Source organism: Thalassophryne amazonica, unplaced genomic scaffold, assembly GCF_902500255.1.
Source record: "Thalassophryne amazonica unplaced genomic scaffold, fThaAma1.1, whole genome shotgun sequence".
Lineage (NCBI taxonomy): Eukaryota > Metazoa > Chordata > Actinopteri > Batrachoidiformes > Batrachoididae > Thalassophryne > Thalassophryne amazonica.
Genome location: NW_022986336.1, coordinates 60,624 through 85,912, shown reverse-complemented (window position 1 = coordinate 85,912; position 25,289 = coordinate 60,624). Strand labels below are relative to the sequence as shown.

Genomic DNA, 25,289 nt, shown 5'->3' with positions numbered 1-25,289 from the left:
TTGCTCCAGTTGTTGACGTCTTGTTGACACTGTGCTGTAGTTGTGAGTGGTTGTCGCTCCTGATCTACGGCTGTTGCTCCAGTTGTTGACGACTTGTTGACATTGTGGTATGGTTGTGAGTGTTTTTTGCTCCTGCTCTACGGCTGTTGCTCCAGTTGTTGACATCTTGTTGACATTGTGCTGTAGTTGTGAGTGGTTGTCGCTCCTGATCTACGGCTGTTGCTCCAGTTGTTGATGTCTTTTTGACATTGTGCTGTAGTTGTGAGTGCTTGTCGCTCCTGATCTACGGCTGTTGCTCCAGTTGTTGACGTCTTGTTGACATTGTGGTGTAGTTGTAACTGTTTTTTGCTCCTGCTCTACGGCTGTTGCTCCAGTTGTTGACATCTTGTTAACATTGTGCTGTAGTTGTGAATGTTTTTTGCTCCTGCTCTACGGCTGTTGCTCCAGTTGTTGATGTCTTGTTGACATTGTGCTGTAGTTGGGAATGTTTTTTGCTCCTGCTCTGCGGCTGTTGCTCCAGTTGTTGACATCTTGTTGACATTGTGCTGTAGTTGTGAGTGGTTGTCGCTCCTGATCTACGGCTGTTGCTCCAGTTGTTGACGTCTTGTTGACATTGTGGTATGGTTGTGAGTGTTTTTTGCTCCTGCTCTACAGCTGTTGCTCCAGTTGTTGATGTGTATTAACATTGTGCTGTAGTTGTGAGTGGTTGTTGCTCCTGATCTACGGCTGTTGCTCCAGTTGTTGACGTCTTGTTGACATTGTGCTGTAGTTGTGAGTGCTTGTCGCTCCTGATCTACGGCTGTTCCTCCAGTTGTTGATGACTTGTTGACATTGTGGTATGGTTGTGAGTGTTTTTTGCTCCTGCTCTACGGCTGTTGCTCCAGTTGTTGACGTCTTGTTGACATTGTGGTATGTTTGTGAGTGGTTGTCGCTCCTGACCTACGGCTTTTGCTCCAGTTGTTGACATCTTGTTGACATTGTGATGTAGTTGTGAGTTCTTGTCGCTCCTGATCTACGGCTGTTGCTCCAGTTGTTGACGTCTTGTTGACATTGTGCTGTAGTTGTGAGTGCTTGTCACTCCTGCTCTACGGCTGTTGCTCCAGTTGTTGACGTCTTGTTGACATTGCGCTGTAGTTGTGAGTGCTTGTCGCTCCTGCTCTACGGCTGTTGCTCCAGTTGTTGACGTCTTGTTGACATTGTGCTGTAGTTGTGAGTGCTTGTCGCTCCTGCTCTACGGCTGTTGCTCCAGTTGTTGACGTCTTGTTGACATTGCGCTGTAGTTGTGAGTGCTTGTCGCTCCTGCTCTACGGCTGTTGCTCCAGTTGTTGACGTCTTGTTGACATTGCGCTGTAGTTGTGAGTGCTTGTCGCTCCTGCTCTACGGCTGTTGCTCCAGTTGTTGACGTCTTGTTGACATTGCGCTGTAGTTGTGAGTGCTTGTCGCTCCTGCTCTACGGCTGTTGCTCCAGTTGTTGACGTCTTGTTGACATTGTGGTGTAGTTGTGAGTGTTTTTTGCTCCTGCTCTACAGCTGTTGCTCCAGTTGTTGACATCTTGTTGACATTGTGCTGTAGTTGTGAGTGGTTGTCGCTCCTGATCTACGGCTGTTGCTCCAGTTGTTGACATCTTGTTGACATTGTGCTGTAGTTGTGAGTGCTTGTCGCTCCTGATCTACGGCTGTTGCTCCAGTTGTTGATGTCTTTTTGACATTGTGCTGTAGTTGTGAGTGCTTGTCGCTCCTGCTCTACGGCTGTTGCTCCAGTTGTTGACGTCTTGTTGACATTGTGGTGTAGTTGTAACTGTTTTTTGCTGCTGCTCTACGGCTGTTGCTCCAGTTGTTGACGTCTTGTTGACATTGTGCTGTAGTTGTGAGTGCTTGTCGCTCCTGATCTACGGCTGTTCCTCCAGTTGTTGATGACTTGTTGACATTGTGGTATGGTTGTGAGTGTTTTTTGCTCCTGCTGTACGGCTGTTGCTCCAGTTGTTGACGTCTTGTTGACATTGTGGTATGTTTGTGAGTGGTTGTCGCTCCTGACCTACGGCTTTTGCTCCAGTTGTTGACGTCTTGTTGACATTGTGCTGTAGTTGTGAGTGCTTGTCACTCCTGCTCTACGGCTGTTGCTCCAGTTGTTGATGTCTTGTTGACATTGCACTGTAGTTGTGAGTGCTTGTCGGTCCTGCTCTACGGCTGTTGCTCCAGTAGTTGATCTCTTGTTGACATTGTGGTGTAGTTGTAACTGTTTTTTGCTCCTGCTCTACGGCTGTTGCTCCAGTTGTTGACGTCTTGTTGACATTGTGCTGTAGTTGTGAATGTTTTTTGCTCCTGCTCTATGACTGTTGCTCCAGTTGTTTTCGTCTTGATGACATTGTGCTGTAGTTGTGAGTGCTTGTCGCTCATGCTCTACGGCTGTTGCTCCAGTTGTTGATGTCTTGTTGACATTGTGCTGTAGTTGTGAATGTTTTTTGCTCCTGCTCTGCGGCTGTTGCTCCAGTTGTTGACGTCTTGTTGACATTGTGCTGTAGTTGTGAGTGGTTGTCGCTCCTGATCTACGGCTGTTGCTCCAGTTGTTGACGTCTTGTTGACATTGTGGTATGGTTGTAAGTGTTTTTTGCTCCTGCTCTACAGCTGTTACTCCAGTTGTTGATGTCTATTAACATTGTGCTGTAGTTGTGAGTGGTTGTTGCTCCTGATCTACGGCTGTTGCTCCAGTTGTTGACGTCTTGTTGACATTGTGCTGTAGTTGTGATTGCTTGTCGCTCCTGATCTACAGCTGTTCCTCCAGTTGTTGATGACTTGTTGACATTGTGGTATGGTTGTGAGTGTTTTTTGCTCCTGCTCTACGGCTGTTGCTCCAGTTGTTGACGTCTTGTTGACATTGTGGTATGTTTGTGAGTGGTTGTCGCTCCTGATCTACGGCTTTTGCTCCAGTTGTTGATATCGTGTTGACATTGTGATGTAGTTGTGAGTTCTTGTCGCTCCTGATCTACGGCTGTTGCTCCAGTTGTTGACGTCTTGTTGACATTGTGCTGTAGTTGTGAGTGCTTGTCACTCCTGCTCTACGTCTGTTGCTCCAGTTGTTGACGTCTTGTTGACATTGCGCTGTAGTTGTGAGTGCTTGTCGGTCCTGCTCTACGGCTGTTGCTCCAGTTGTTGACGTCTTGTTGACATTGTGGTGTAGTTGTGAATGTTTTTTGCTCCTGCTCTACGGCTGTTGCTCCAGTTGTTGATGTCTTGTTGACATTGTGCTGTAGTTGTGAATGTTTTTTGCTCCTGCTCTACAGCTGTTTCTCCAGTTGTTGACGTCTTGTTGACATTGTGCTGTAGTTGTGAGTGGTTGTTGCTGCTGCTCTACGGCTGTTGCTCCAGCTGTTGATGTCTTGTTGACATTGTGCTGTAGTTGTGAATGTTTTTTGCTCCTGCTCTGCGGCTGTTGCTCCAGTTGTTGACGTCTTGTTGACATTGTGCTGTAGTTGTGAGTGCTTGTCGCTCCTGCTCTACGGCTGTTGCTTCAGTTGTTGACGTCTTGTTGACATTGTGGTGTAGTTGTGAGTATTTTTTGCTCCTGCTCTACAGCTGTTGCTCCAGTTGTTGACATCTTGTTGACATTGTGCTGTAGTTGTGAGTGGTTGTCGCTCCTGATCTACGGCTGTTGCTCCAGTTGTTGACATCTTGTTGACATTGTGCTGTAGTTGTGAGTGCTTGTCGCTCCTGATCTACGGCTGTTGCTCCAGTTGTTGATGTCTTTTTGACATTGTGCTGTAGTTGTGAGTGCTTGTCGCTCCTGCTCTACGGCTGTTGCTCCAGTTGTTAACGTCTTGTTGACATTGTGGTGTAGTTGTAACTGTTTTTTGCTGCTGCTCTACAGCTGTTGCTCCAGTTGTTGACGTCTTGTTGACATTGTGCTGTAGTTGTGAATGTTTTTTGCTCCTGCTCTACGCCTGTTGCTCCAGTTGTTTTCGTCTTGTTGACATTGTGCTGTAGTTGTGATTGCTTGTCGCTCATGCTCTACGGCTGTTGCTCCAGCTGTTGATGTCTTGTTGACATTGTGCTGTAGTTGTGAATGTTTTTTGCTCCTGCTCTGCGGCTGTTGCTCCAGTTGTTGACGTCTTGTTGACATTGTGCTGTAGTTGTGAGTGGTTGTCGCTCCTGATCTATGGCTGTTGCTCCAGTTGTTGACGTCTTGTTGACATTGTGCTGTAGTTGTGAGTGCTTGTCGCTCCTGATCTACGGCTGTTCCTCCAGTTGTTGATGACTTGTTGACATTGTGGTATGGTTGTGAGTGTTTTTTGCTCCTGCTCTACGGCTGTTGCTCCAGTTGTTGACGTCTTGTTGACATTGTGCTGTAGTTGTGAGTGCTTGTCGCTCCTGACCTACGGCTTTTGCTCCAGTTGTTGACATCTTGTTGACATTGTGATGTAGTTGTGAGTTCTTCTCGCTCCTGATCTATGGCTGTTGCTCCAGTTGTTGACGTCTTGTTGACATTGTGCTGTAGTTGTGAGTGCTTGTCACTCCTGCTCTACGGCTGTTGCTCCAGTTGTTGACGTCTTGTTGACATTGCACTGTAGTTGTGAATGGTTGTCGCTCCTGATCTACGGCTGTTGCTCCAGTTGTTGACGACTTGTTGACATTGTGGTATGGTTGTGAGTGTTTTTTGCTCCTGCTCTACGGCTGTTGCTCCAGTTGTTGACGTCTTGTTGACATTGTGGTATGTTTGTGAGTGTTTTTTTGCTCCTGCTCTACAGCTGTTGCTCCAGTTGTTGACATCGTCTTGACATTGTGCTGTAGTTGTGAGTGGTTGTCGCTCCTGATCTACGGCTGTTGCTCCAGTTGTTGACATCTTGTTGACATTGTGCTGTAGTTGTGAGTGCTTGTCGCTCCTGATCTACGGCTGTTGCTCCAGTTGTTGACGTCTTTTTGACATTGTGCTGTAGTTGTGAGTGCTTGTCGCTCCTGCTCTACAGCTGTTGCTCCAGTTGTTGACGTCTTGATGACATTGTGCTGTAGTTGTGAATGTTTTTTGCTCCTGCTCTACGGCTGTTGCTCCAGTTGTTTTCATCTTGTTGACATTGTGCTGTAGTTGTGAGTGCTTGTCGCCCTGCTCTACGGCTGTTGCTCCAGTTGTTGACGTCTTGTTGACATTGTGGTATGGTTGTGAGTGTTTTTGCTCCTCATCTGCGGTTGTTGCTCCAGTTGTTGACGTCTTGTTAACATTGTGCTGTAGTTGTGAGTGGTTGTCGCTCCTAATCTATGTCTGTTGCTCCAGTTGTTGACTTCTTTTTGACATTGTGGTATGGTTGTGAGTGTTTTTTGCTCCTGTTCTACAGCTGTTGCTCCAGTTGTTGACGTCTTGTTGACATTGTGCTGTAGTTGTGAGTGCTTGTCGCTCCTGATCTACGCCTGTTGCTCCAGTTGTTTTCGTCTTGTTGACATTGTGCTGTAGTTGTGATTGCTTGTCGCTCATGCTCTATGGCTGTTGCTCCAGCTGTTGATGTCTTGTTGACATTGTGCTGTAGTTGTGAATGTTTTTTGCTCCTGCTCTGCGGCTGTTGCTCCAGTTGTTGACGTCTTGTTGACATTGTGCTGTAGTTGTGAGTGGTTGTCGCTCCTGATCTACGGCTGTTGCTCCAGTTGTTGACGTCTTGTTGACATTGTGCTGTAGTTGTGAGTGCTTGTCGCTCCTGATCTACGGCTGTTCCTCCAGTTGTTGATGACTTGTTGACATTGTGGTATGGTTGTGAGTGTTTTTTCCTCCTGCTCTACGGCTGTTGCTCCAGTTGTTGACGTCTTGTTGACATTGTGCTGTAGTTGTGAGTGCTTGTCGCTCCTGACCTACGGCTTTTGCTCCAGTTGTTGACATCTTGTTGACATTGTGATGTAGTTGTGAGTTCTTCTCGCTCCTGATCTATGGCTGTTGCTCCAGTTGTTGACGTCTTGTTGACATTGTGCTGTAGTTGTGAGTGCTTGTCACTCCTGCTCTACGGCTGTTGCTCCAGTTGTTGACGTCTTGTTGACATTGCACTGTAGTTGTGAGTGCTTGTCGGTCCTGCTCTACGGCTGTTGCTCCAGTAGTTGATGTCTTGTTGACATTGTGGTGTAGTTGTAACTGTTTTTTGCTCCTGCTCTACGGCTGTTGCTCCAGTTGTTGACGTCTTGTTGACATTGTGCTGTAGTTGTGAATGTTTTTTGCTCCTGCTCTAGGACTGTTGCTCCAGTTGTTTTCGTCTTGTTGACATTGTGCTGTAGTTGTGAGTGCTTGTCGCTCATGCTCTATGGCTGTTGCTCCAGTTGTTGATGTCTTGTTGACATTGTGCTGTAGTTGTGAATGTTTTTTGCTCCTGCTCTGCGGCTGTTGCTCCAGTTGTTGACGTCTTGTTGACATTGTGCTGTAGTTGTGAGTGGTTGTCGGTCCTGCACTACGGCTGTTGCTCCAGTTGTTGACGTCTTGTTAACATTGTGCTGTAGTTGTGAATGTTTTTTGCTCCTGCTCTACGGCTGTTGCTCCAGTGTTGACATCTTTTTGACATTGTGGTATGGTTGTGAGTGTTTTTGCTCCTGTTCTACAGCTGTTGCTCCAGTTGTTGAAGTCTTGTTGACATTGTGCTGTAGTTATGAGTGCTTGTCGCTCCTGATGTACGGCTGTTGCTCCAGTTGTTGACATCTTGTTGACATTGTGCTGTAGTTGTGAGTGCTTGTCGCTCCTGCTCTACGGCTGTTGCTCCAGTTGTTGACGTCTTGTTGACATAGTGGTGTCGTTGTGAATGTTTTTTGCTCCTGCTCTATGGCTGTTGCTCCAGTTGTTGTCTTGTTGACATTGTGGTGTAGTTGTGAATGTTTTTTGCTACTGCTCTACGGCTGTTGCTCCAGTTGTTGAAGTCTTGTTGACATTGTGCTGTAGTTGTGAGTGGTTGTCACTCCTGATCTACGGCTGTTGCTCCAGTTGTTGGCGTCTTGTTGACATTGTGCTGTAGTTGTGAGTGCTTGTTGCTCCTGCTCTATGGCTGTTGCTCTACTTGTTGACGTCTTTTTGACATTGTGCTGTAGTTGTGAGTGGTTGTCTCTCCTGATCTACGGCTGTTGCTGCAGTTGTTGATGACTTGTTGACATTGTGGTATGTTTGTGAGTGTTTTTTGCTCCTGCTCAACAGCTGTTGCTCCAGTTGTTGACATCTTGTTGACATTGCGCTGTATTTGTGAGTGTTTGTCGCTCCTGATCTACGGCTGTTGCTCCAGTTGTTGACGTCTTGTTGACATTGTGCTGTAGTTGTGAGTGCTTGTCACTCCTGCTCTACGGCTGTTGCTCCAGTTGTTGACGTCTTGTTGACATTGTGCTGCAGTTGTGAAAGTTTTTTGCTCCAGATCTATGGCTGTTGCTCCAGTTGTTGATGTGTTATTAACATTGTGCTGTAGTTGTGAGTGGTTGTTGCTCCTGATCTACGACTGTTGCTCCAGTTGTTGACGCCTTGTTGACATTGTGCTGTAGTTGTGAGTGCTTGTCGCTCCTGATCTACGGCTGTTGCTCCAGTTGTTGACGACTTGTTGACATTGTGGTATCGTTGAGTGTTTTTTTGCTCCTGCTCTACGGCTGTTGCTCCACTTGTTGACGTCTTGTTGACATTGTGGTATGTTTGTGAGTGTTTGTCGCTCCTCATCTACGGCTTTTGCTCCAGTTGTTGACATCTTGTTGACATTGTGCTGTAGTTGTGAGTGCTTGTCGGTCCTGCTGTACGGCTGTTGCTCCAGTTGTTGACGTCTTGTTGACATTGTGGTGTAGTTGTAACTGTTTTTTGCTCCTGCTCTACGGCTGTTTCTCCAGTTGTTGACGTCTTGTTGACATTGTGCTGTAGTTGTGAATGTTTTTCGCTCCTGCTCTACGGCTGTTGCTCCAGTTGTTTTCGTTTTGTTGACATTGTGCTGTAGTTGTGAGTGCTTGTCGCTCCTGCTCTACGGCTGTTGCTCCAGTTGTTGGTGTCTTGTTGACATTGTGGTGTAGTTGTGAATGTTTTTTGCTCCTGCTCTACGGCTGTTGCTCCAGTTGTTGATGTCTTGTTGACATTGTGCTGTAGCTGTGAATGTTTTTTGCTCCTGCTCTACGGCTGTTTCTCCAGTTGTTGACGTCTTGTTGACATTGTGCTGTAGTTGTGAGTGGTTGTTGCTCCTGATCTACGGCTGTTGCTCCAGTTGTTGACATCTTTTTGACATTGTGGTATGTTTGTGAGTGTTTTTTGCTCCTGCTCTACAGCTGTTGCTCCAGTTGTTGACGTCTTGTTGACATTGTGCTGTAGTTGTGAGTGGTTGTCGCTCCTGATCTACGGCTGTTGCTCCAGTTGTTGACGTCTTGTTGACATTGTGGTATGGTTGTGAGTGTTTTTTTCTCCTGCTCTACGGCTGTTGCTCTAGTTGATGATGTGTTGTTGACATTGTGCTGTAGTTGTGAGTGGTTGTTGCTCCTGATCTACAGCTGTTGCTCCAGTTGTTGACGTCTTGTTGACATTGTGCTGTATTTGTGAGTGGTTGTCGCTCCTGATCTACGGCTGTTGCTCCAGTTGTTGACGTCTTGTTGACATTGTGCTGTAGTTGTGAGTGCTTGTCGCCCTGCTCTACGGCTGTTGCTCCAGTTGTTGATGTCTTGTTCACATTGTGGTGTAGTTGTGAATGTTTTTTGCTCCTGCTCTACGGCTGTTGCTCCAGTTGTTGATATCTTGTTGACATTGTGCTGTAGTTGTGAGTGGTTGTTGCTCCTGATCTATGGCTGTTGCTCCAGTTGTTGACATCTTGTTGACATTGTGGTATGGTTGTGAGTGTTTTTGCTCCTGCTCTGCGGTTGTTGCTCCAGTTGTTGACGTCTTGTTGACACTGTGCTGTAGTTGTGAATGGTTGTCGCTCCTGATCTACGGCTGTTGCTCCAGTTGTTGACGACTTGTTGACATTGTGGTATGGTTGTGAGTGTTTTTTGCTCCTGCTCTACGGCTGTTGCTCCAGTTGTTGACGTCTTGTTGACATTGTGGTATGTTTGTGAGTGTTTTTTGCTCCTGCTCTACAGCTGTTGCTCCAGTTGTTGACATCGTCTTGACATTGTGCTGTAGTTGTGAGTGGTTGTCGCTCCTGATCTACGGCTGTTGCTCCAGTTGTTGACATCTTGTTGACATTGTGCTGTAGTTGTGAGTGCTTGTCGCTCCTGATCTACGGCTGTGCTCCAGTTGTTGACGTCTTTTTGACATTGTGCTGTAGTTGTGAGTGCTTGTCGCTCCTTGCTCTACAGCTGTTGCTCCAGTTGTTGACGTCTTGATGACATTGTGCTGTAGTTGTGAATGTTTTTTGCTCCTGCCTACGGCTGTTGCTCCAGTTGTTTCATCTTGTGACATTGTGCTGTAGTGTGAGTGCTTTGTCGCTCCTGCTCTACGGCTGTTGCTCCAGTTGTTGACGTCTTGTTGACATTGTGGTGTCGTTGTGAATGTTTTTTGCTCCTGCTCTACGGCTGTTGCTCCAGTTGTTGATGTGTTGTTGACATTGTGCTGTAGTTGTGAGTGGTTATCGCTCCTGATCTACAGCTGTTGCTCCAGTTGTTGACGTCTTGTTGACATTGTGGTGTCGTTGTGAATGTTTTTTGCTCCTGCTCTACGGCTGTTGATCCAGTTGTTTTCGTCTTGTTGACATTGTGCTGTAGTTGTGAGTGCTTGTCGCTCCTGCTCTACTGCTGTTGCTCCAGTTGTTGACATCTTGTTGACATTGTGGTGTAGTTGTGAATGTTTTTTGCTCCTGCTCTGCGGCTGTTGCTCCAGTTGTTGACATCTTGTTGACATTGTGGTGTAGTTGTGAATGTTTTTTGCTCATGCTCTACGGCTGTTGCTCCAGTTGTTGATGTGTTGTTGACATTGTGCTGTAGTTGTGAGTGGTTATCGCTCCTGATCTACAGCTGTTGCTCCAGTTGTTGACGTCTTGTTGACATTGTGGTATGGTTGTGAGTGTTTTTTGCTCCTGCTCTACAGCTGTTGCTCCAATTGTTGATGTGTATTAACATTGTGCTGTAGTTGTGAGTGGTTGTTGCTCCTGATCTACGGCTGTTGCTCCAGTTGTTGACGTCTTGTTGACATTGTGCTGTAGTTGTGAGTGCTTGTCGCTCCTGCTCTACGGTTGTTGCTCCAGTTGTTGACGTCTTGTTGACATTGCGCTGGAGTTGTGAGTGGTTGTCTCTCCTGATCTACGGCTTTTGCTCCAGTTGTTGACGTCTTGTTGACATTGTGCTGTAGTTGTGAGTGCTTGTCGCTCCTGCTCTACGGCTGTTGCTCCAGTTGTTGACGTCTTGTTGACATTGTGGTGTCGGTTGTGATGTTTTTTGCTCCTGTCTCAGCTGTTGATCCAGTTGTTTGACGTCTTGTTGACATTGTGCTGTAGTTGTGAGTGCTTGTCGCTCCTGCATCCTACGGCTGTTGCTCCAGTTGTTTGACATCTTGTTGACATTGTGGCTGTAGTTGTGAGTGCTTGTTTGCTCCTGATCTAGCGGCTGTTGCTCCAGTTGTTGACATCTTGTTGACATTGTGGCTGTAGTTGTGAGATGTTTGTCGGTCATGCTCTACGGCTGTTGCTCCAGTTGTTGACGGTCTTGTTGACATTGTGGCTGTAGTTGTTGAGTGGTTTATCGCTCCTGATCTACGGCTGTTGCTTCCAGTTGTTGACGTCTTGTTGACATGTGCTGTATGTTGTGAAGTGTTTTTTCGCTCCTGCTCTACAGCTGTTGCTCCATTGTTGAGTTTGTATGACATTGTGCTGTAGTTGTGAGTGTTGTCTGCTCCTGATCTACGGCTGTTGCTCCAGTTGTTGACGTCTTGTTGACATTGTGCTGTAGTTGTGAGTGCTTGTCGCTCCTGCTCTACGGTTGTTGCTCCAGTTGTTGACGTCTTGTTGACATTGCGCTGGAGTTGTGAGTGGTTGTCTCTCCTGATCTACGGCTTTTGCTCCAGTTGTTGACATCTTGTTGACAATGTGCTGTAGTTGTGAGTTCTTGTCACTCCTGATCTACGGCTGTTGCTCCAGTTGTTGACGTCTTGTTGACATTGTGGTATGGTTGTGAGTGTTTTTTGCTCCTGCTCTACGACTTTTGCTCCTGTTGTTGACATCTTGTTGACATTGTGCTGTAGTTGTGAGTTCTTGTCACTCCTGCTCTACGGCTGTTGCTCCAGTTGTTGACGTCTTGTTGACATTGCGCTGTAGTTGTGAGTGCTTGTCGGTCCTGCTCTACGGCTGTTGCTCCAGTTGTTGACATCTTGTTGACATTGTGCTGTAGTTGTGAGTACTTGTCACTCCTGCTCTACGGCTGTTGCTCCAGTTGTTGACATCTTGTTGACATTGTGCTGTAGTTGTGAATGTTTTTTGCTGCTGCTCTACTGCTGTTGCTCCAGTTGTTGACGTCTTGTTGACATTGTGGTGTAGTTGTAACTGTTTTTTGCTCCTGCTCTACGGCTGTTGCTCCAGTTGTTGACGTCTTGTTGACATTGTGCTGTAGTTGTGAGTACTTGTCGCTCCTGCTGTACGGCTGTTGCTCCAGTTGTTGACGTCTTGTTGACATTGTGCTGTAGTTGTGAATGTTTTTTGCTGCTGCTCTACTGCTGTTGCTCCAGTTGTTGACGTCTTGTTGACAATGTGTTGTAGTTGTGAGTTGTTGACGCTCCTGATCTACGGCTGTTGCTCCAGTTGTTGACGTCTTGTTGACATTGTGGTATGGTTGAGTGTTTTTTGCTCTTGCTCTACGGCTGTTGCTCCAGTTGTTGTGTTGTTGACAATGTGCTGTAGTTGTGAGTGGTTGTTGCTCCTGCTCTACGGCTGTTGCTCCAGTTGTTGACGTCTTGTTGACACTGTGCTGTAGTTGTGAGTGCTTGTCGCTCCTGCTCTACAGCTGTTGCTCCAGTTGTTGGCGTCTTGTTGACACTGTGCTGTAGTTGTGAGTGCTTGTCGCTCCTGATCTACGGCTGTTGCTCCAGTTGTTGACATCTTGTTGACATTGTGCTGTAGTTGTGAGTGCTTGTCGCTCCTGATCTACGGCTGTTGCTCCAGTTGTTGACATCTTGTTGACATTGTGCTGTAGTTGTGAGTGCTTGTCGCTCCTGCTCTACGGTTGTTGCTCCAGTTGTTGACGTCTTGTTGACATTGTGCTGTAGTTGTGAGTGCTTGTCGCTCCTGCTCTACAGCTGTTGCTCCAGTTGTTGACGTCTTGTTGACATTGTGGTGTCGTTGTGAATGTTTTTTGCTCCTGCTCTACGGCTGTTGATCCAGTTGTTTTCGTCTTGTTGACATTGTGCTGTAGTTGTGAGTGCTTGTCGCTCCTGCTCTACGGCTGTTGCTCCAGTTGTTGACATCTTGTTGACATTGTGGTGTAGTTGTGAATGTTTTTTGCTCCTGCTCTGCGGCTGTTGCTCCAGTTGTTGACATCTTGTTGACATTGTGGTGTAGTTGTGAATGTTTTTTGCTCATGCTCTACGGCTGTTGCTCCAGTTGTTGATGTGTTGTTGACATTGTGCTGTAGTTGTGAGTGGTTATCGCTCCTGATCTACAGCTGTTGCTCCAGTTGTTGACGTCTTGTTGACATTGTGGTATGGTTGTGAGTGTTTTTTGCTCCTGCTCTACAGCTGTTGCTCCAATTGTTGATGTGTATTAACATTGTGCTGTAGTTGTGAGTGGTTGTTGCTCCTGATCTATGGCTGTTGCTCCAGTTGTTGACGTCTTGTTGACATTGTGCTGTAGTTGTGAGTGCTTGTCGCTCCTGCTCTACGGTTGTTGCTCCAGTTGTTGACGTCTTGTTGACATTGCGCTGGAGTTGTGAGTGGTTGTCTCTCCTGATCTACGGCTTTTGCTCCAGTTGTTGACGTCTTGTTGACATTGTGCTGTAGTTGTGAGTGCTTGTCGCTCCTGCTCTACGGCTGTTGCTCCAGTTGTTGACGTCTTGTTGACATTGTGGTGTCGTTGTGAATGTTTTTTGCTCCTGCTCTACGGCTGTTGATCCAGTTGTTTTCGTCTTGTTGACATTGTGCTGTAGTTGTGAGTGCTTGTCGCTCCTGCTCTACGGCTGTTGCTCCAGTTGTTGACATCTTGTTGACATTGTGGTGTAGTTGTCAATGTTTTTTGCTCCTGCTCTGCGGCTGTTGCTCCAGTTGTTGACATCTTGTTGACATTGTGGTGTAGTTGTGAATGTTTTTTGCTCATGCTCTACGGCTGTTGCTCCAGTTGTTGATGTGTTGTTGACATTGTGCTGTAGTTGTGAGTGGTTATCGCTCCTGATCTACAGCTGTTGCTCCAGTTGTTGACGTCTTGTTGACATTGTGGTATGGTTGTGAGTGTTTTTTGCTCCTGCTCTACAGCTGTTGCTCCAATTGTTGATGTGTATTAACATTGTGCTGTAGTTGTGAGTGGTTGTTGCTCCTGATCTACGGCTGTTGCTCCAGTTGTTGACGTCTTGTTGACATTGTGCTGTAGTTGTGAGTGCTTGTCGCTCCTGCTCTACGGTTGTTGCTCCAGTTGTTGACGTCTTGTTGACATTGCGCTGGAGTTGTGAGTGGTTGTCTCTCCTGATCTACGGCTTTTGCTCCAGTTGTTGACATCTTGTTGACAATGTGCTGTAGTTGTGAGTTCTTGTCACTCCTGATCTACGGCTGTTGCTCCAGTTGTTGACGTCTTGTTGACATTGTGGTATGGTTGTGAGTGTTTTTTGCTCCTGCTCTACGACTTTTGCTCCTGTTGTTGACATCTTGTTGACATTGTGCTGTGGTTGTGAGTTCTTGTCACTCCTGCTCTACGGCTGTTGCTCCAGTTGTTGACGTCTTGTTGACATTGCGCTGTAGTTGTGAGTGCTTGTCGGTCCTGCTCTACGGCTGTTGCTCCAGTTGTTGACATCTTGTTGACATTGTGCTGTAGTTGTGAGTACTTGTCGCTCCTGCTCTACGGCTGTTGCTCCAGTTGTTGACATCTTGTTGACATTGTGCTGTAGTTGTGAGTTCTTGTCACTCCTGATCTACGGCTGTTGCTCCAGTTGTTGACGTCTTGTTGACATTGTGGTATGTTTGTGAGTGGTTGTCGCTCCTGATCTACGGCTTTTGCTCCTGTTGTTGACATCTTGTTGACATTGTGCTGTAGTTGTGAGTTCTTGTCACTCCTGCTCTACGGCTGTTGCTCCAGTTGTTGACGTCTTGTTGACATTGCGCTGTAGTTGTGAGTGCTTGTCGGTCCTGCTCTACGGCTGTTGCTCCAGTTGTTGACGTCTTGTTGACATTGCGCTGTAGTTGTGAGTGCTTGTCGGTCCTGCTCTACGGCTGTTGCTCCAGTTGTTGACATCTTGTTGACATTGTGCTGTAGTTGTGAGTACTTGTCGCTCCTGCTCTACGGCTGTTGCTCCAGTTGTTGACATCTTGTTGACATTGTGCTGTAGTTGTGAGTTCTTGTCACTCCTGATCTACGGCTGTTGCTCCAGTTGTTGACGTCTTGTTGACATTGTGGTATGTTTGTGAGTGGTTGTCGCTCCTGATCTACGGCTTTTGCTCCTGTTGTTGACATCTTGTTGACATTGTGCTGTAGTTGTGAGTTCTTGTCACTCCTGCTCTACGGCTGTTGCTCCAGTTGTTGACGTCTTGTTGACATTGCGCTGTAGTTGTGAGTGCTTGTCGGTCCTGCTCTACGGCTGTTGCTCCAGTTGTTGACATCTTGTTGACATTGTGCTGTAGTTGTGAGTACTTGTCACTCCTGCTCTACGGCTGTTGCTCCAGTTGTTGACATCTTGTTGACATTGTGCTGTAGTTGTGAATGTTTTTTGCTGCTGCTCTACTGCTGTTGCTCCAGTTGTTGACGTCTTGTTGACATTGTGGTGTAGTTGTAACTGTTTTTTGCTCCTTTTCTACGGCTGTTGCTCCAGTTGTTGACGTCTTGTTGACATTGTGCTGTAGTTGTGAGTAGTTGTCGCTCCTGCTGTACGGCTGTTGCTCCAGTTGTTGACGTCTTGTTGACATTGTGCTGTAGTTGTGAATGTTTTTTGCTGCTGCTCTACTGCTGTTGCTCCAGTTGTTGACGTCTTGTTGACAATGTGTTGTAGTTGTGAGTTGTTGACGCTCCTGATCTACGGCTGTTGCTCCAGTTGTTGACGTCTTGTTGACATTGTGGTATGGTTGAGTGTTTTTTGCTCTTGCTCTACGGCTGTTGCTCCAGTTGTTGTGTTGTTGACAATGTGCTGTAGTTGTGAGTGGTTGTTGCTCCTGCTCTACGGCTGTTGTTCCAGTTGTTGACGTCTTGTTGACATTGTGCTGTAGTTGTGAGTGCTTGTCGCTCCTGCTCTACAGCTGTGGCTCCAGTTGTTGGCGTCTTGTTGACACTGTGCTGTAGTTGTGAGTGCTTGTCGCTCCTGCTCTACGGTTGTTGCTCCAGTTGTTGACGTCTTGTTGACATTGTGCTGTAGTTGTGAGTGCTTGTCGCTCCTGCTCTACGGCTGTTGCTCCACTTGTTGACGTCTTTTTGACATTGTGGTATGGTTGTTAGTGTTTTTGCTCCTGCTCTACGGCTGTTGCTGCAGTTGTTGACGTCTTGTTGACATTCTGCTGTAATTGTGAGTGGTTATCGCTCCTGATCTACGGCTGTTGCTCCAGTTGTTGACGTCTTGTTGACATTGTGGTATGGTTGTGAGTGTTTTTTGCTCCTGCTCTACAGCTGTTGCTCCAGTTGTTGATGTGTTATTAACATTGTGCTGTAGTTGTGAGTGGTTGTTTCTCCTTATCTACGGCTGTTGCTCCAGTTGTTGACGACTTGTTGACATTGTGGTATGTTTGTGAGTGGTTGTTGCTCCTGCTCTACAGCTGTTGCTCCAGTTGTTGACATCTTGTTGACATTGTGCTGTAGTTGTGAGTGGTTGTCGCTCCTGATCTACGGCTGTTGCTCCAGTTGTTGACATCTTGTTGACATTGTGCTGTAGTTGTGAGTGTTTGTCGCTCCTGATCTACGGCTGTTGCTCCAGTTGTTGACGTCTTGTTGACATTGTGTTGTAGTTGTGAGTGCTTGTCGCTCCTGCTCTACGGCTGTTGCTCCAGTTGTTGACATCTTGTTGACATTGTGCTGTAGTTGTGAGTGTTTGTCGCTCCTGATCTACGGCTGTTGCTCCAGTTGTTGACGTCTTGTTGACATTGTGTTGTAGTTGTGAGTGTTTGTCGCTCCTGCTCTATGGCTGTTGCTCCAGTTGTTGACGTCTTGTTGACATTGTGCTGTAGTTGTGAGTGCTTGTCGCTCCTGCTCTACGGCTTTTGCTCCAGTTGTTGTCTTGTTGACATTGTGCTGTAGTTGTGAGTGTTTTTTGGACGCTGTGCTGTGAGGGTCTGTGCTCCTGTTGCACTGTTGTTGTACAACCCCTGGCAAAAATTATGGAATCACCGGCCTCGGAAGGATGTTCATTCAGTTGTTTAATTTTGTAGAAAAAAAGCTGAATACAGACATGACACAAAACTAAAGTCATTTCAAATGGCAACTTTCTGGCTTTAAGAAACAGTATAAGAAATCAGGAAAAAAAAATTGTGGCAGTCAGTAACGGTTACTTTTTTAGACCAAGCAGAGGAAAAAAAAATATGGACTCACTCAATTCTGAGGAATAAATTATGGAATCACCCTGTAAATTTTCATCCCCAAAACTAACACCTGCATCATATCAGATCTGCTCGTTAGTCTGCATCTAAAAAGGAGTGATCACACCTTGGAGAGCTGTTGCACCAAGTGGACTGACATGAATCATGGCTCCAACACAAGAGATGTCAATTGAAACAAAGGAGAGGATTATCAAACTCTTAAAAGAGGGTAAATCATCACGCAATGTTGCAAAAGATGTTGGTTGTTCACAGTCAGCTGTGTCGAAACTCTGGACCAAATACCAACAACTTGGGAAGGTTGTTAAAGGCAAACATACTGGTAGACCAAGGAAGACATCAAAGCATCAAGACAGAATACTTAAAGCAATATGTCTAAAAAATTGAAAATGCACAACAAAACAAGGAATGAATGGGAGGAAACTGGAGTCAACGTCTGTGACCGAACTGTAAGAAACCGCCTAAAGGAAATGGGATTTACATACAGAAAAGCTAAACAAAAGCCATCATTAACACCTAAACAGAAAAAAACAAGGTTACAATGGGCTAAGGAAAACCAATCGTGGACTGTGGATGACTGGATGAAAGTCATATTCAGTGATGAATCTCGAATCTGCATTGGGCAAGGTGATGATGCTGGAACTTTTGTTTGGTGCCGTTCCAATGAGATTTATAAAGATGACTGCCTGAAGACAACATGTAAATTTCCACAGTTGATGATGATATGGGGCTGCATGTCAGGTAAAGGCACTGGGGAGATGGCTGTCATTACATCATCAATAAATGCACAAGTTTACGTTGATATTTTGGACACTTTTCTTATCCCATCAATTGAAAGGATGTTTGGGGATGATGAAATCATTTTCAAGATGATAATGCATCTTGCCATAGAGCAAAAACTGTGAAAACATTCCTTGCAAAAAGACACACAGGGTCAATGTCATGGCCTGCAAATAGTCCGGATCTTAATCCAATTGAAAATCTTTGGAAGTTGAAGAAAATGGTCCATGACAAGGCTCCAACCTGCAAAGTTGATCTGGCAACAGCAACCAGAGAAAGCTGGAGCCAGATTGATGAAGAGTACTGTTTGTCACTCATTAAGTCCATGCCTCAGAGACTGCAAGCTGTTATAAAAGCCAGAGGTGGTGTTGTGAAAGTGTAGTGACACGGACCCACAACAGGGGGCGCAAATGAACGGTCAATAGATGAGCCAAAAAGTAACAATTTAATGTTGTGAAACGTGCACAATGAAATGCAGACAATCTCAGAATATAATTACAGTCAAATCACAAAGGTGACGTGTGGGCAGGCTCGAGGATAGAAGACGTCTGTCCTGAGAAAAGCCGGAACCACACGATTTCCGCTGCCACAGAACCTGGTGAATACTGGAGCCACCAAGTCCCGAATTCCCAGGTGATCACCGTCCCCGACTGTCGGATCTGGTACTGCTGGCGAGAACAAAGACAGTCAAGTGTGGGTGTGTGTACACCCAGTAACAATAACGGTGGGAATGCCACCTCCACCTCTCACTCAATATTCAGTAGAGTACCGCAGTGATTCCTCAGAGGAAAAGAGTGCCGTCCTGCACTCACTCAGCTTCCACAGAAAAAGGAACCGGTACTCCTGCAAACACTCACAATATACAGATATATTGCAAAAGAAACGGCATAGGATATTACCTCCAAGGAAGTACGATATCTCGGCAACGAGGTGGAGATGACGTCTGGTCTTTATGGAGTGCGATGATGAAGAATGTGTGACAGCTGTCAGGAATTAATGAGTGACAGCTGTCACTCCCGGCTGTGTCCGTGGCAGCAGCGCCCTCTCGTGCCTGAAGCCCGCACTTCAGGCAGGGCGCCCTTTGGTGGTGGGCCAGCAGTACATCCTCTTGGTGCAACAAAATACTAGTGATGTGTTGGAGCGTTCTTTTGTTTTTCATGATTCCATAATTTATTCCTCAGAATTGAGTGATTCCATATTTTTTTTCCTCTGCTTGGTCTAAAAAAGTAACCGTTACTGACTGCCACAATTTTTTTTTCCTGATTTCTTATAGTGTTTCTTAAAGCCAGAAAGTTGCCATTTGAAATGACTTTAGTTTTGTGTCATGTCTGTGATCTGCTTTTTTTCTGCAAAATTAAACAACTGAATGAACATCCTCCGAGGCCGGTGATTCCATAATTATTGCCAGGGGTTGTACATGCAATTGTGGAGTATTCTCTAACTTCCATGCTGGTTGCGATTGTTTTTCACTCATTTTGTACAGCAGTTGTTTTGCACCGGCTGTGTTTGCCCGCTGCTCTGTGTGTAGCTTTCCACAGTAGCTCAGGGCTACTTTGCCATTTGGTGGCTTACATTTGTAATGCCTAGTGTCAGTTTGTTGGCTGTGAATGCCAGCACTCACTACTGCTCTTACAATTAACATCCACCTGAGTGTGAGCCTGGGACACTGAATGCTCTAACTTGCTGCACCCCAAAATTTTGTCTCTCTCATACTGCTGCACCCACACGTGCTAATATATACTGCGTTGGTGCATACATGCAATAGCTGTCTGGTGCCTCTGAGCTCAGAAGATGGCCATACTTTATGCCCATCCTGTCTCAGACATGGACACTTGAAACAAGCACTCACAGATGATGCTTGCTTCAACTGTTTATATGCTAGTGGCTGAGCAGGACATGATTCCCCATGATTCTGACGCTTCTCAGCAGAGAGCTGTGGCCTCTTCCCATGGAGGAGGGACCTTTTGTCACAGTTGAACGGGAACATTTAGCATCCTCATCCAGAGCATCTTCAACTGTTCGTGTGGGCCCTGAAGGGACAGGCTCTATGTTGAGCTCTTATGATCAAGCTGTAGTGCAGACTATCCTGAATGCCCATGCACCCTCCACAAGGGCACTGTACAGCAATAGATGGAAGCTTTTTACCCGTTGGTGCAGTATGCAAGGTATGGACCCTGATCATTGTCCTGTGCCAGTGCTGCTTAGCTATCTTCAGTCATTGTTTGACAACAGTCTTTCTGTCTCCACAAATTAAAGTTTATGGTGCTGCTATCTCTGCTCACCACATTATGGTAGATGGTCAATCAATAGAATCGCACCCCCCTAATATGTTGCTTTTTAAGAGGTGCTCTTCACCTTCAGCCTCTGAGGATTGCATGTGTAACATCCTGGGATCTTCCATTAGTTCTTGAGGGTTTATGCTCTTTGGGTGCCAGTGGCCTCAGCTGGTTGTCAATTAAGACTACATTCCTCCTTGCTATTTCATCCGTAAAGCACTTTGGAGAGCTCCATGCCTTGTCAATTGCTGAAATTGCGCTGGAATTCTCATGGGTTAGGGGTTACCCTATGGCTGAACCCCTCCTTTTTACCAAAGACGGTTTTACCATTCCATGCTAACTAGTGCTTACCTTGGCTGTCTTTACCCCTCAATCTCATGCAGAAGCTAATTCTAGCTGTTGTGCCCTATTTGTGCACTTAGACATTATATTGAATTGACAGCTGTGTTTCGTAAAAGTGATGCTCTGTTTGTCTTCTATGGAGGCCCCAGGAAGGGCTGCACCTTGTCCAAGCAAAGACTGACGCGGTGGGTTGTTAGTACTATATTGCAAGTTTACAGGAATGACGACCATGAACCTCCTCCAGTGAAATGTCATTCAACTCGAGGCATATCAACCATAGAACCGTAGTTACATACATAACTCTCATTGTCACAGCAGGTGAACAAATCTAACAGGCTGCGTGTGACGCTCCCAACTAAAACTGACTCTACTGGCTGACAGCGGCTGTGACTGACGCTCCTGGTTGAGATTGACGATCCTGGCTGTGAGTAACGCTCCTGGCTGTGAGTGACACTGCTGGCTGCATGTGACGCACCTGGTTGAGATTGACAATCCTGGCTGAGAGTGACGCTACTGGTTGAGATTGACAATCCTGGCTGCGAGTGACACTGCTGACTGCGAGTGACACTGCTGGCTGAGAGTGACGCTTCTGACTGCGAGTGACACTGCTGGTTGAGAGTGACTATCCTGGCTGCGAGTGACACTCCTGACTGTGTGTTACACTGCTGGCTGCGTGTGACACTGCTGGCTGCGCGTGACACTGCTGGCTGCGCGTGACACTGCTGGCTGCGCGTGACACTGCTGGCTGCGTGTGACACTGCTGGCTGTGAGTGACACTGCTGGCTGTGTGTTACACTGCTGGCTGTGTGTTACACTGCTGGCTGTGTGTGACACTGCTGGCTGCGTGTGACACTGCTGGCTGCGTGTGACACTTCTGGCTGCGAGTCACACTGCTGGCTGCGAGTGACACTGCTGGCTGCGTGTGACACTGCTGACTGCGTGTTACACTGCTGGCTGCGTGTGACACTGCTGGCTGCGAGTGACACTGCTGACTGCGAGTGACACTGCTGGCTGTGTGTTACACTGCTGACTGCGAGTGACACTCCTGGTTGAGATTGATGATACTGACTGTGAGTGACGATCCTGGCTGAGAGTGACGCTGCTGACTGCAAGTGACACTGCTGGTTGAGATTGACGATCCTGACTGCGAGTGACACTCCTGGTTGAGATTGACGATCCTGGCTGTGAGTTACGCTCCTGGCTGTGTGTTACACTGCTGGCTGCGTGTTACACTGCTGGCTGCGTGTGACACTGCTGGCTGCGCGTGACACTGCTGGCTGTGCGTGACACTGCTGGCTGCGCGTGACACTGCTGGCTGCGCGTGACACTGCTGGCTGCGCGTGACACTGCTGGATGCGTGTTACACTGCTGGTTGTGAGTGACACTGCTGGATGTGAGTGACACTGCTGGCTGTGTGTTACACTGCTGGCTGCGTGTTACACTGCTGGTTGAGATTGACGATCCTGGCTGCGAGTGACACTGCTGGTTGAGATTGACGATCCTGGCTGCGAGTGACACTGCTGGTTGAGATTGACGATCCTGACTGCGAGTGACACTCCTGGTTGAGATTGACGATCCTGGCTGCGAGTGACACTCCTGGTTGAGATTGACAATCCTGGCTGTGAGTAACGCTCCTGACTGTGTGTTACACTGCTGGCTGCATGTTACACTGCTGGCTGCGTGTTACACGGCTAGCTGCGTGTTACACTGCTGGCTGCGTGTTACACTGCTGGCTGCGTGTTACACTGCTGGCTGCGTGTGACACTGCTGGCTGCGCGTGACACTGCTGGCTGCGCATGACACTGCTGGCTGTGCGTGACACTGCTGGCTGTGAGTGACACTGCTGGCTGCGCGTGACACTGCTGGATGCGTGTTACACTGCTGGTTGTGAGTGACACTGCTGGATGTGAGTGACACTGCTGGCTGCGTGTTACACTGCTGGCTGCGTGTTACACTGCTGGTTGAGATTGACGATCCTGGCTGCGAGTGACACTGCTGGTTGAGATTGACGATCCTGGCTGCGAGTGACACTGCTGGTTGAGATTGACGATCCTGACTGCGAGTGACACTCCTGGTTGAGATTGACGATGCTGGCTGTGAGTAACGCTCCTGACTGCGTGTTACGCTGCTGGCTGCGTGTTACACTGCTGGTTGTGTGTTACACTGCTGGTTGAGATTGACGATCCTGGCTGCGAGTGACACTCCTGGTTGAGATTGACAATCCTGGCTGTGAGTAACGCTCCTGACTGTGTGTTACACTGCTGGCTGCATGTTACACTGCTGGCTGCGTGTTACACGGCTAGCTGCGTGTTACACTGCTGGCTGTGAGTGACACTGCTGGCTGTGAGTGACGATCCTGGTTGAGAGTGACACTGCTGGTTGAGATTGATGATCCTGGCTGCGAGTGACACTCCTGGTTGAGATTGACGATCCTGGCTGTGAGTAACACTCCTGATTGTGTGTTACACAGCTGGCTGTGTGTGACACTGCTGGCTGCGCGTGACACTGCTGGCTGCACGTGACACTGCTGCATGCGTGTGACACTGCTGGCTGCGAGTGACACTGCTGGCTGCGAGTGACACTGCTGGCTGTGTGTTACAGTGCTGACTGCGATTGGCGATACTGACTGTGAGTGACACTCCTGGTTGAGATTGACGATCCTGACTGTGAGTGACGATTCTGGCTGAGAGTGACGCTGCTGACTGCGAGTGACACTGCTGGTTGAGATTGACGATCCTGGCTGCGAGTGACACTCCTGGTTGAGATTGACGATCCTGGCTGTGAGTAACGCTCCTGACTGCGTGTTACACTGCTGGCTGCATGTGACACTGCTGGCTGCGCGTGACACTGCTGGATGCGCGTGACACTGCTGGATGCGTGTTACACTGCTGGTTGTGAGTGACACTGCTGGATGTGAGTGACACTGCTGGCTGTGAGTGACACTGCTGGCTGTGAGTGACACTGCTGGCTGTGTGTTACACTGCTGGCTGCGTGTTACACTGCTGGCTGTGTGTGACACTGCTGGCTGCGTGTGACACTGCTGGCTGCGTGTGACACTGCTGGCTGCGTGTTACACTGCTGGCTGCGATTGACGATACTGACTGTGAGTGACACTCCTGGTTGAGATTGACGATCCTGACTGTGAGTGACGATCCTGGCTGAGAGTGACGCTGCTGACTGCGAGTGACACTGCTGGTTGAGATTGACGATCCTGACTGCGAGTGACACTCCTGGTTGAGATTGACAATCCTGGCTGTGAGTAACGCTCCTGACTGTGTGTTACACTGCTGGCTGCGTGTTACACTGCTGGCTGCTTGTTACACTGCTGGTTGTGAGTGACACTGCTGGATGTGAGTGACACTGCTGGCTGTGTGTTACACTGCTGGCTGCGTGTTACACTGCTGGTTGAGATTGACGATCCTGGCTGCGAGTGACACTGCTGGTTGAGATTGACGATCCTGGCTGCGAGTGACACTCCTGGTTGAGATTGACGATCCTGGCTGTGAGTAACGCTCCTGACTGCGTGTTACACTGCTGGCTGCGTGTTACACTGCTGGCTGTGTGTTACACTGCTGGCTGTGTGTTACACTGCTGGTTGAGATTGACGATCCTGGCTGCGAGTGACACTCCTGGTTGAGATTGACAATCCTGGCTGTGAGTAACGCTCCTGACTGTGTGTTACACTGCTGGCTGCATGTTACACTGCTGGCTGCGTGTTACACTGCTGGCTGCGTGTTACACTGCTAGCTGCGTGTGACATTGCTGGCTGTGAGTGACACTGCTGGCTGTGAGTGACGATCCTGGTTGAGAGTGACACTGCTGGTTGAGATTGACGATCCTGGCTGCGAGTAACGCTCATGATTGTGTGTTACACTGCTGGCTGTGCGTGACACTGCTGGCTGTGCGTGACACTGCTGGCTGCGCGTGACACTGCTGGATGCGTGTGACACTGCTGGCTGCGAGTGACACTGCTGGCTGTGTGTTACAGTGCTGACTGTGATTGGCGATACTGACTGTGAGTGACACTCATGGTTGAGATTGACGATCCTGACTGTGAGTGACGATTCTGGCTGAGAGTGACGCTGCTGACTGCGAGTGACACTGCTGGTTGAGATTGACGATCCTGGCTGCGAGTGACACTCCTGGTTGAGATTGACGATCCTGGCTGTGAGTAACGCTCCTGACTGTGTGTTACACTGCTGGCTGCGCGTGACACTGCTGGATGCGTGTGACACTGCTGGATGCGTGTGACACTGCTGGCTGCGAGTGACACTGCTGGCTGCGTGTTACACTGCTGGCTGCGTGTTACACTGCTGGCTGCGAGTGACACTGCTGGCTGCGAGTGACACTGCTGGCTGCGTGTTACACTGCTGGCTGCGAGTGACACTGCTGGCTGCGTGTGACACTGCTGGCTGCGTGTGACACTGCTGGCTGTGAGTGACACTGCTGGCTGTGAGTGACACTCCTGGCTGAGAGCTGTATACGTGTGTATGACATCGATCATGGAAAAATAGGGTGACATTTGCTGTTTGGTTTGCTTCTGTATTTTGGGTCCATCCAGAGCCCTTGGATCCCCACAGGTAACACGCTAACATATATGATATATACTGTATGCTCACACACAGTGGATCCTTGGTTTTAGAACTTAATTTGTTCCCAATGTTTTTAAATCAAAACCAATTTTTCCTTATGAAACCATCTAAAATGTATCAATCTATTCCTGTCCCCAAAATTCACACTGTGTTTTTACCTTTTTAACAGTATTTCACACATAAAAGGCTAACAAAGTACAAAGAATGTGCACTGCATCTTACACAAAATACTGTACAGTAATTATAATAAAATGGACAATTTAATTTCACCTTCGCTGTGCAGAGGAGACCATAAGAACATCAGATAACTGATCTTCTGGGCTTCCCTTTGCCGTCCTGACCTCTGCTTAGTCTTCACTCTTCCTCACTAAAACTCTTTCCAGTGAGATCTGTTTTTGCCAACGTTTTGAGATGTTTCAGAAGTGTCACTGAACAGGTTTATGATGCGGTTTGCTCCTGTTTTATCAGAGTGATATTTTTCAACAAAAGTTTGCTCTTCCCCTCATGTTACACACGTGGCATTAATGGGTGAACTTGGCACATCCTCTTCCTCTGATGTCACTTCCTCCATCACCTCCCTCTGCTGCTCTTTCTGAAGAAGTTCTAGTTCCTCCGTAGACAGCTCAGTACTTTGGTCCTCCAACAACTCTTCAATATCAGCACCGGCAATGTTCAGCCCCATGCTTTGCCCCAGAGACGTCAC

General features: G+C 47.6%; 1 protein-coding gene across 1 annotated transcript in view; it reads left to right on the top strand.

Annotated features, from left to right (window-relative positions):
• LOC117506087 (ATP-binding cassette sub-family G member 1-like) overlaps positions 1–25,289 on the top strand; it is a gene marked incomplete at both ends in the record, with an annotated part of 80,852 nt that overhangs the window by 1,529 nt on the left and 54,034 nt on the right. The gene's annotated exons all lie outside the window — the stretch shown is intronic.